Raw genomic sequence first — 10,131 nt, forward strand, 5'->3', positions numbered from 1 at the left:
GACATTTAAAATAATTTCAAACAGAAAACGGTACCGCTAGAACGAAGTAGAAATATTTATTCAAGAAATTATTTGTTTTAGTGTTTTTCTATTGTTTTAAGATTATTGTATATTAGGATTATAATAGAATAAACTATCACAGTTACTTCTCACTCTGACTTTTCCTTTATTATTTTAATCTTTCTTTGTTTAAAGATAAAATTGAGTCACTTCCTTAAAACAAATGGTTTCTCTTGATATGTCATTACAAACAAAAAAGAGATAAAAATAATGTACGAAACCGCTTACGAGGATCAGATAAGTATTAAAGGTAAGTGCCATGTCATGTTATACTCATCAAAACATAATTTTAATTCCAATATCAAAGATTTTCAAAAAGAAAGAATATGAATTTGAATATAAATAACGAATTTGTACCTATATAAGAATAGGTTCAGGTGTACAGGTGACAAAAGTTTCACTATTTTTGAAAGTGGGGCGTCCAATTTCTACTTAGACTGTGTTGGTACTAATATTCGTTACTTGATCTGAGTGTTTGCCCTTGTGGATCTTCCTATTATTTACTCATCTGTCTCGATTACTACAATGAAAACTTAATAATAATTATTATTGTACACTATAAAGAAACATTACGAAAAAAGTGATACATACGAAGAAAGATATAACCTTGGGGTATAGGACAGGGCATACTCGTAGAAAACGAGAAACGGTAGGGAAGTGTACAAAGAGTTGATAAAGAATTGGCATGGAGTTTTTAGTATTATAAAGAGGTAAAGTTTCTAAATTTATTTGTTTGTAGGGGGAAATCTTCGCAAATACTGATCCGATCGTGAAAATTGTTTCACTAACAGAAAGTTACACTATTCATGAGTGATATAGGCTATATTTTATTGTTATTAAACAAAAAATTCAGTGAAAAATAATAGTATACGTAAATTAAGTCGGAGAAATGCGAGCGATATGAAAACTTTACTATATATTTGGGTAAGTCTTTAGATTAAGAGCTGTCGAATTATCTAAGCTCAAAATTTGACCGATTATCGGCATGATTTCATTACAAAAACAAAACAAAAATTAACCCTAACCTATCTAACTTCCAAATTAGACCGTTTATCGACATAATTTCGTTACAAAAAAACCCTAACGGCCCGGCACCATGTCCACGGCACGGCGCCGTCGCCGTGGACGGCGCGAACTTGACAGTTGATATTGCAGTGAGTGACAGTTAATTTTAATATTACAAACAGAGACTCTAATTTTATTTATTTGTGTAGATTTTTAGAGTATTTTTGAATATTGTTTAAATTCTGTAACATTGGCTTGATGGAATTTGAATTTAGGTATGTAAAAGGCTGAAAATTATTTTGTTAAATATCCACATCACACGGTTCTTGTTATTTTATTTTGTACGTAAACTGCGAAATATCAACTGTCAAGTTGCGCGCGGCGCACCGTGTACGGCGCCGTGCTACGGCACGTCATATATATTATCATTACTATTTCAAACACTGGATGGATAATCGGGGAGATGCTAATGATATTTAAGAGGTATTAAGTGACAGAAAATGCGCTGTTAAATATTTTTTAAAACAGGATAACGATTGAGCTTGCCTTATTGATAGGAGAAGAGAGTTCCAAAGTTGTACAGCTTTGACAGAAAAGGAGTTTGAATAAAAGGAAGAAACATGGGAAGACGTTTTGAGTGTTAAGGTTGAAGATGACCTAAGTGAACGCTCATGAGACTTACAGAGAATTTCGAGAAGTATCTGGATGCAAAGGTACACAATAAAGTAAAGAGAGTATGTGAGTATTCCTGCGAAAGTGGATAGAGATCCACTTGAGTTGATTACGAAAATCAGAGATATGGTTATATTCACAGCAGAATGCAGGGATTCTGGAGGTGCTCAAGCTTATTTAACTGCTCCTCTTTAAGATCTAGGTAACAAATATCTGATCAAGACCATCAAAATATTAGATCAAGATTGAGTTGAGTGACAACAATATTTACGTACCAATATGAAAATGAAAAGAAATATCTGTGTAAGACTTGTCAGACTTGTCAGATACGCTTAAAACGTCCTTACAAATATTGTTATACTTTTGCGGAATATTCCTCAATACGAAATTTTTTTTAAAAAAAATCTTATATTCCTCAATAACTGGTATAATTTTCATCTTAATGGTCTTCGTTCATTTTAACAACTATAAGGCAAATGTAAACAATTATAAGTCTATATGAATATGAATGATTTTAACTGTACTTAATTAATTTAGGAAAAAAACTTATATTCTCATATAATTACATCGTCAATACCACTAAAACCTTTTAAGGTTGGTCGTGTTCTTGTGAACAAAAAATGTTTCAGATATTCTAAACCTTCGTCTTATCGTAATCTTAAATAAACAAGATTCCAAAAAGTCTTATCAGTGATAATGTTTGTTCTATTAAATTAGATTTAGTTTTCAACACTTTGTAACGCGAAAACTAATAATGGTTTAACAGTGTTAGTACATCAAACATAATATTTGTAATTTGATTTGAGTTTAAATATTTTAAAGTGCTATATTTAAAAATAGAAAAATATAAGTTCTTATGTAACGTCACTGTAAACGTAAGAAATATGCTCAAATTCGATTTTTCATTTATAATATACCTTCCTATGATATTTTTTTATTTATGTTACCGGAAATGTATGAAATCTAGGAATTGTATACAAATCCTAGGAAATTTATATAATTCCGAAGCTATTTAGGAAATGTATAAAATATTCAAAAACTATTTGATTTTGATTGATATTGAAATGTCCTAGCAAATGTGCACAATTCCTAGGAATTGTATATAATTCCAATATCGTATTAGGAAATGTATAAAAATAATTCTTTCTGTAATAAAACACGTTGTTAAAATAAGAATAATAATTTTCATTAAAGCACTCGTTGAGACAACAACGTTCAGGTAACAGTCATATCGTAAAATATAACAATTTTTATATTATCTTACTAATTAAAGCTTCGAAAATCAAGTATCTAGGAACTTTTAAAATGTATTTATCACAAAATCGACTAATATTCTTATAAAGTCAAACTTTCGTTTGGTAAGTAATCAGTCTGTTATTTATGTAACTGTAAATGTCACAATAAAAGTAAGTCTTTATATCATTATATTTTGTTAAATGTAAACGAGTCAGTCCATATGGCTAATTATTTTTGCAGGGTAAGCCGGAATGGTACTTAAAAGTACACAATAATTTATTTTTATAGAACAGACATTTTGCTGTAGCAAATTTTTCTTGCAAAGGCACTTTTTTAATCCCTGGCTGGCGCATACCCTTCCTCCTCGATTTCCTAGGAAAGGAAAGGAAGGTGTCTAATATAATTTACTTTACACATTTCCGTGCGATTTAAGGAATTACATACATTTCCTAGGAATTGTATACAAACAATAACGGATTACATACATTTCCGGTAACATTTATAACTAGTTGTGCTCGCGACTTTGTCCGCGTGGGATTTAACAAAAAGTTATTGTTCAGTTCACAGAGTGATAAAATAAATAAATTTCGTAAATAAAATTAATCTAAGTTACATCAGCTATATGCCAGTGAAAGTCTCGTCAAAATCGGTCCAGCCGTTTCAGAGATTAGCCGGAACAAACAGACAGACAGACATAGAAAAATTATACATATGCTTTTAGTAAAAAGCGGTTATTTTAATATTACAAAACAGTTACTCCAATTTTATTTATTTGTATAAATTATTTCATTATTATAAATTTTTTTTTTAGGTCACTAGGACGGCAAACAAGCGTACGGCTCACCTGATGGTAAGCGATTACTGTAGCTTATATTAAGAAACGGTAATCGCTTAGAATATTATTGCAACGCCAGAAGTATCGCAAATGCGTTGGCGACCCTATCCCTAATTCCCCCAGGAGCTCTGGTCACCCTTACTCACCAACAGAAACACAACACTGCAGCTGAAAGCAGTATTATTTGGCTGTGATCTTCTGTAAGGTCGAGGTACTACACAAATTACAAGGTACTACACAAATCGGGCTGCTCCATATTTTGAGCAGAAAATTTCCTGCTGTGCCCTGCCTCAGTTAAAATATAAATATCAATATATAACAATTACACAAGTCCTTATATGGAGGGGAAGACATCTTCAAAAAATAGTAACGTTTTCGGAGTTTTGCACCAATTTCATCCCCGTTCCTGCTCCGGTTCCTAAATTCTAGATACGATACTGAGATTATATAATATAATATGGATATTACACGATCTGACCGTTAATATGAAAATAAAAAAAACACATGTGGCAGAGACGGAAATGTTCAAGTGTCTCATCCAGTTGCTCTTCAATTACTTGTAATTCGACTATCACATTCGTAGTGGAACTTGATTGTGTCAGTTTGTATCTCGCTCTTAATTAAAACCATCTGTGCCGAATGTTCGATAATCAATTTACGAAATTGTCTGTAATTTAATGACGGAGACTGTTTGTTTTGAAATTATTGCGATGGTTAAATTTATTTTTAACCAACTTCCAAAAAAGAGGGAGGTTCTCAATTCGACTGTATTTTTTTTTGTATGTTACTTCAGAACTTTTGACTGGGTGGACCGATTTCGAGATTTTTTTTAAATCGAAAGGTGGTGTGTGTCATTTGGTGCCATTTAAATTTATTTGAGATCTAACACATACATTTTGAATTATATGGAATAATATGTTTTTACTTGACTATTTTTTCGTCGACCTACGTTGTATTATACCGCATAACTTATTATTGGGTGTGCCGATTTTGATGATTTTTAATTTAATCGAAAGCTGATGTTTATCATATGGTCACACTCAAATTTCATCGAGATCTGATTACAACTTTTTGAATAATTTTTGATAACGCGTATTTACTTAACTATATTTTCGTCTACCTACGTTGTATTACTTGTCATATATCGCATAACTTATTACTGGGTGTGCCGATTTTGATAATTTTTAATTTAATCGAAAGCTGATGTTTATCATGTGGTCACACTCAAATTTCATCGAGATCTGTTCATGTGTCTGTGTGTTTAGTAAGTTTTAAAATAAATAACTACACAAGTAGAGAAAACTGCGAAAACTTACTATTTACACAAAATTATTAATCTATACAAATAAATAAAATTGGAATATCTTTTTGTAATATTAAAATAACCGCTTTTAACTAAATGCAAATGGATGTATACACGGTACATGTACCAAAATAACATTTTTTACAATTTTCGTCTGTCTGTCTTTCTATCAGTTTGTTCCGGCTAATCTCTGATATGGCTGGACCGATTTTTGACGGGACTTACACTGGCAGATGTAATAAAGAGTAACTTAGGCTACTTTTATTTTAGAAATTTATATATTTTATAACTCGGCCAACTAAATAATAACTGTTTTGTTACATTCCACGCGGACGAAGTCGTGGGCACAGCTAGTTTACAATAAAACGTGTTGTTAAAAATTACTTATTACTTACCTACCGAAATTTGTTTCAAGTCAAGTGCGTTTAAATTTTTATAGATAGCCTCGATGGTCACTTGCTATGGGACTAAATTGCCCCCTTAAGACCACCTAATTGAAATTATGGTCCCGCCTGAGTAGAAATTTTTTCGTGTTCCTTAGAAGGACCGGACCGGTCAGGATTAATATCTATACTAATATTATAAAGCTGAAGAGTTTGTTTGTTTGTTTGTTTGAACGCGCTAATCATAGAAACTGGTCCAATTTAAAAAATTCTCTTGGTATTAGATAGCTCATTTATTGACGCTAAGTCAATTAAGAGCCGAGCAACAATGAAGAATGTTTCAAAATCGGGGGTTCTTTTTTCCTTCTGAGAACTTCTGCTGCGTGCGCTGCGGAAACGGTTAAAGTTTCGCAAAAATCATGTATGACAGAATTATTCCCCTTTAAAAGTTCTAAAAAAAGTCCGCAACGGCATATGTCTATCTTTAAAAGTTAGCTCACTATAGCCTTTTTTATACTAACCAAATTTGTTCTAAAATATTGCATTATTTGCAAAAGTGTTTTTTATAACATGATATTATCCTTATCTAAATAAATACGTTATTCGTCACATGTATTTAATCAAACTAATATTATAAAGCTGAAGAGTTTGTTTGTTTGTTTGTTTGAACGCGCTAATCTCAGGAACTGTTGGTTCGAATTGAAAAATTATTTTTGAAAAGTCTATTTATCGAGACTATAATAATAGCGTGAAATAGAAAAGATAAAAGCGTGATATTATATAGCCTAAAGGCTATATAACACCACGCTTCGACCAAAAGGAGCGAAGAATCAGTGGAAAATGTTGCAAAGACATGGAAAATTATTCATATTTGGAGGCTTCCGTTGCGTGCGCTGCGTAAACGGTTTAAGTTACCCAAAAATATGTATGAAAGAATTATTCCTTTTTAAATTATCTAAAAAAATGTCCGCGACAGTATATCTATCTTTTAAGATTGACTCACTATAACATTTTTATGGTAATCAAATTTGGTCGAAATTAATGCATTAAGGCCAATTACTTGCCAAAGAATTTTATCTTTATATCTTTTGCCTTGATGTAGACGATATTTTATTTAAAAAAATGAATGAAGAGAATTTTTTAACAAAAATCAATTAACAAAAATTCACTTAAAAATACTAGCCACATTTTAATAGGCGACCTGGTCGATATGTTATATTCTCCTAATCTGTACTAATATTATAAAACTAAAGAGTTTGTTTGTTTGTTTGTTTGAACGCACTAATCTCAGGTCCGATTTGAAAAATTCTTTCAGTGTTAGATAGCCTATTTATCGAGGAAGGCTATAGACTATATATCATCACGCTGAGACTATTAGGAGTGGAGCACCAATGAAGAATGTTTAAAATCGGTTTATTTTTTCCTTTTGAGAACTGCCGCTGCGTGCGCTGTGTGAACTGTTCAACTATCGCAAAAATCATGTATAACAGAATTGTTCCCCTTAAAAGACGAAGTCGCGCGCAGAAGCTAGTACCAGATAAATTGACAAGACCAACGCAGCGTAATAAGTCTTATGCTGCTATAATTAAGTAACGGTGCATACTAGATTTTACCGTTTGCTCTAAACGTACTTCACTTAGCTCAGCACCTGATCGTTTTCATATAGTGCAGGATTATTTATGTTCATTATGCTTATTTAACGGCTAAGACAAAAAAATTAAATTGTTATTTATCTAATTGCTTAATTTGAAAATAAAATAAAACAAGTACACACGCCATTACCATACAAGCACTTAATACCGTTAATATAAAGTAAAATAAAACGTAGAAAAACCTTAAAATTGCTGTTACCATTTGATTACCTACCGTTTTACTTATAACATTACAACAACAAATTTATTAAAACATTAAAATGCCTTTGAATTAGTCGAATTTGTCACTGTATTGAATCTATTTTTTAAAGGTTATGTTTAATGCTGTTTAATTATTACTGAAATAAATGAGTATTCTCTTATGAAACTGAGGGATTGTACCTTCGTTTGCCATGGTACTCCACTGCGGATCAGGAAGTATCTACATATCTCGAAAATTCTCTCTGCAGATGAAGTTTTCCTATCATAATTAATTTTCTTTTCTTATTTTATAAATACTGGCTGTCGGCCAGTGGTCGAAATTCGACCATAATTTAACCACAGACTTTAACAATGAACAAAAGAGTCTACACCTATACGTGTGTGTGTGTGTGTGTCAAAGACATAGTAGCGTGTGTAGTTGTTTTTTTATTGATTAATGTGTTTTTACGCATAATTTTAAAAAATATATTAGCATTCTGCACTACTATATATAAACTACAACTGTGCGAAATTTTATACTCCTCCGTTCGCGCAATTCTTGTAAAAAGGCGTACCTATAAAGTTTTTACGTCACGTAGGTATTTATATATAGATGAAATGTGAATAGTTACGAAAGAATTTTTTTTTAATTTTTCATTCACAATAATTGGATTCGTAAAAGTTCTTAAAAATTACAGTCCAAGGGGAAACTTATAGATACATGTCACCAAATGTACCTAAAAGTAAATCTTACAATTAGTTTAAGTCTTATTAATGTTATTAGTAAAATTATTTTTGAAAATTTGGGTTACCTACATTTTTAAATTCAATTTTTACAATACTTGCCCGGATCGGAACTCTAGACATAGATCAGCGACAGTAACGTTTTATCCATTAGTTCACCTGGTTCTGGTAACAGTGTTTTTATGGATCTTTTATTCTTTTTCATTCTATGCTATAGATATAGTTTAATTAGTTATAGTAGTTACCTCCTCACAGTACCAACCTCAATATAATTATTATGAGTTCTTCTCCTGAGCTGAAATGTTCTTCATCTTTCTTTCCTATCTCTACTCTAAACCGTCATCTCATAAATAACTTCTTTCTTACCCGTAACTTTTCAATCCATTCGATTTTTTAGGTCTTCCTCTTCTACATCTATGAATATAAATTAAAATGAATGTTACTAAGCGCATAACTCAAGAATGGTTCGACTGATTCTGCTAATTTATTTTTTGTATGTTCCTTAAGGCCCATGAAAGGTTTTAATAAAATAAAAATTAAAAAAAATCTGTATAAATAAAAATCTATTAACTTTTGAAAGAACGAAGTCTGTCCGGGCAGCTAGTTTAAAATATATTTACATCAGACTTACATACTAACTATATTATTTTTCATTGTGTTTGTTCTGGAAACGTCTGGAATCGTGATATCGTGATACAAAATCACAAATTACTCTTTGTTCTCCGGGTATGACCTACCTCGTCCTGTTTACTCGGCGTGACTCGTATATATTTATTTATCAACATTATTACGACAATTCTAGTAAAGCGTCTCCACAAGAAAAGTAGGACTACTGAGCACGCATCAGTTGGTTTTGAAAGTTAAGATTTAATGCGTTTCTTTATAATTAACTAGCTGGTACCCGCAACTTCGTCTACGCAGGATTAGTAAGTACTTCGAGTAGCTTATCTATTATTCTATCTATTATTTATTAGCTTATCTCAATATCTATCTTTATACCAAAATTCATCAAATTGGTTCTGCGACATTAAAATCAATTTGTTACCGCCAAATGTGCCATTAGAAATATATTATCAATATTTATTGTATTATGGTTCACTGTTTTAGCAATAATGGCTTACTTATAAAAGATTTTGTAGGAATAATTAAGATGAATATTTCTCTTAAACATTATATACGTGTAAACTCTACAGTTTTTGCAGCGTACGCCAGATTAGATCGCAGATGGCAGATTTTTTCCGACTTACTTGATAATTATCGTGATATTTTGGACAATTCACACACTATCTTTAAAAAATTATAGCCTTTGTGTTATTCTAATGTGTAAGCTATGTTATTGTAAACTTTCATTAAAATCCATTCGGTAGTTTTTGCGTGAAAGAAAAACAGAAATCCATACATCATACATACAAACTTTTGCGTTTATAATATTAGTAAGATTGTCTGACTTTAAAAAGGTGTTATGATGATAACTAAAAGTAAAAAAAAAAAAAAAACGAGGAAATAATTTCAAACTTAATAAATAGCTAACAATTGAATATTGTAGTGGGTATACCATAGGTACCAACCCGCCTGCCCAGCGCGGTGACTATGGGCAAAACACATAAGTTCACGCCATTTTTAGCGCGAACTTGTGGAGAGCCTATGTCCAGCAGTGGACTGCGATAGGCTGAAGTGATGATACCATAGGTATATAAAATAATAATTTAATTTCTGAAAACTTTTAAATCCCTTTGTTATTTCGATGATATTTTCTTGTTTCCTTTTATCAATACATATTATACTTATGTGTCATGTGAACATATAGCTCTCGGAGAAGCGGTTTTAATCAGTGACAAATTTCAAGTCGATACGTTTCAATTGTACCTAGTTAATGAGATAAACGACCGAGTGATTTTTCATATCTATATGATCGTGATTGGGCAAAGTCGATTCTAAAGGGTTTCTTTGTTAAAATAAAATAACAGCAAGCAATTTCAATGGTTTGCATTTTTATAGTTACGTACATGATCTTAAATTGGTTGTTGACCCAACAGTTGTCTGATTTATTAGATCATAAGT

The sequence above is a fragment of the Melitaea cinxia genome, chromosome 15, assembly GCF_905220565.1.
Source record: "Melitaea cinxia chromosome 15, ilMelCinx1.1, whole genome shotgun sequence".
Lineage (NCBI taxonomy): Eukaryota > Metazoa > Arthropoda > Insecta > Lepidoptera > Nymphalidae > Melitaea > Melitaea cinxia.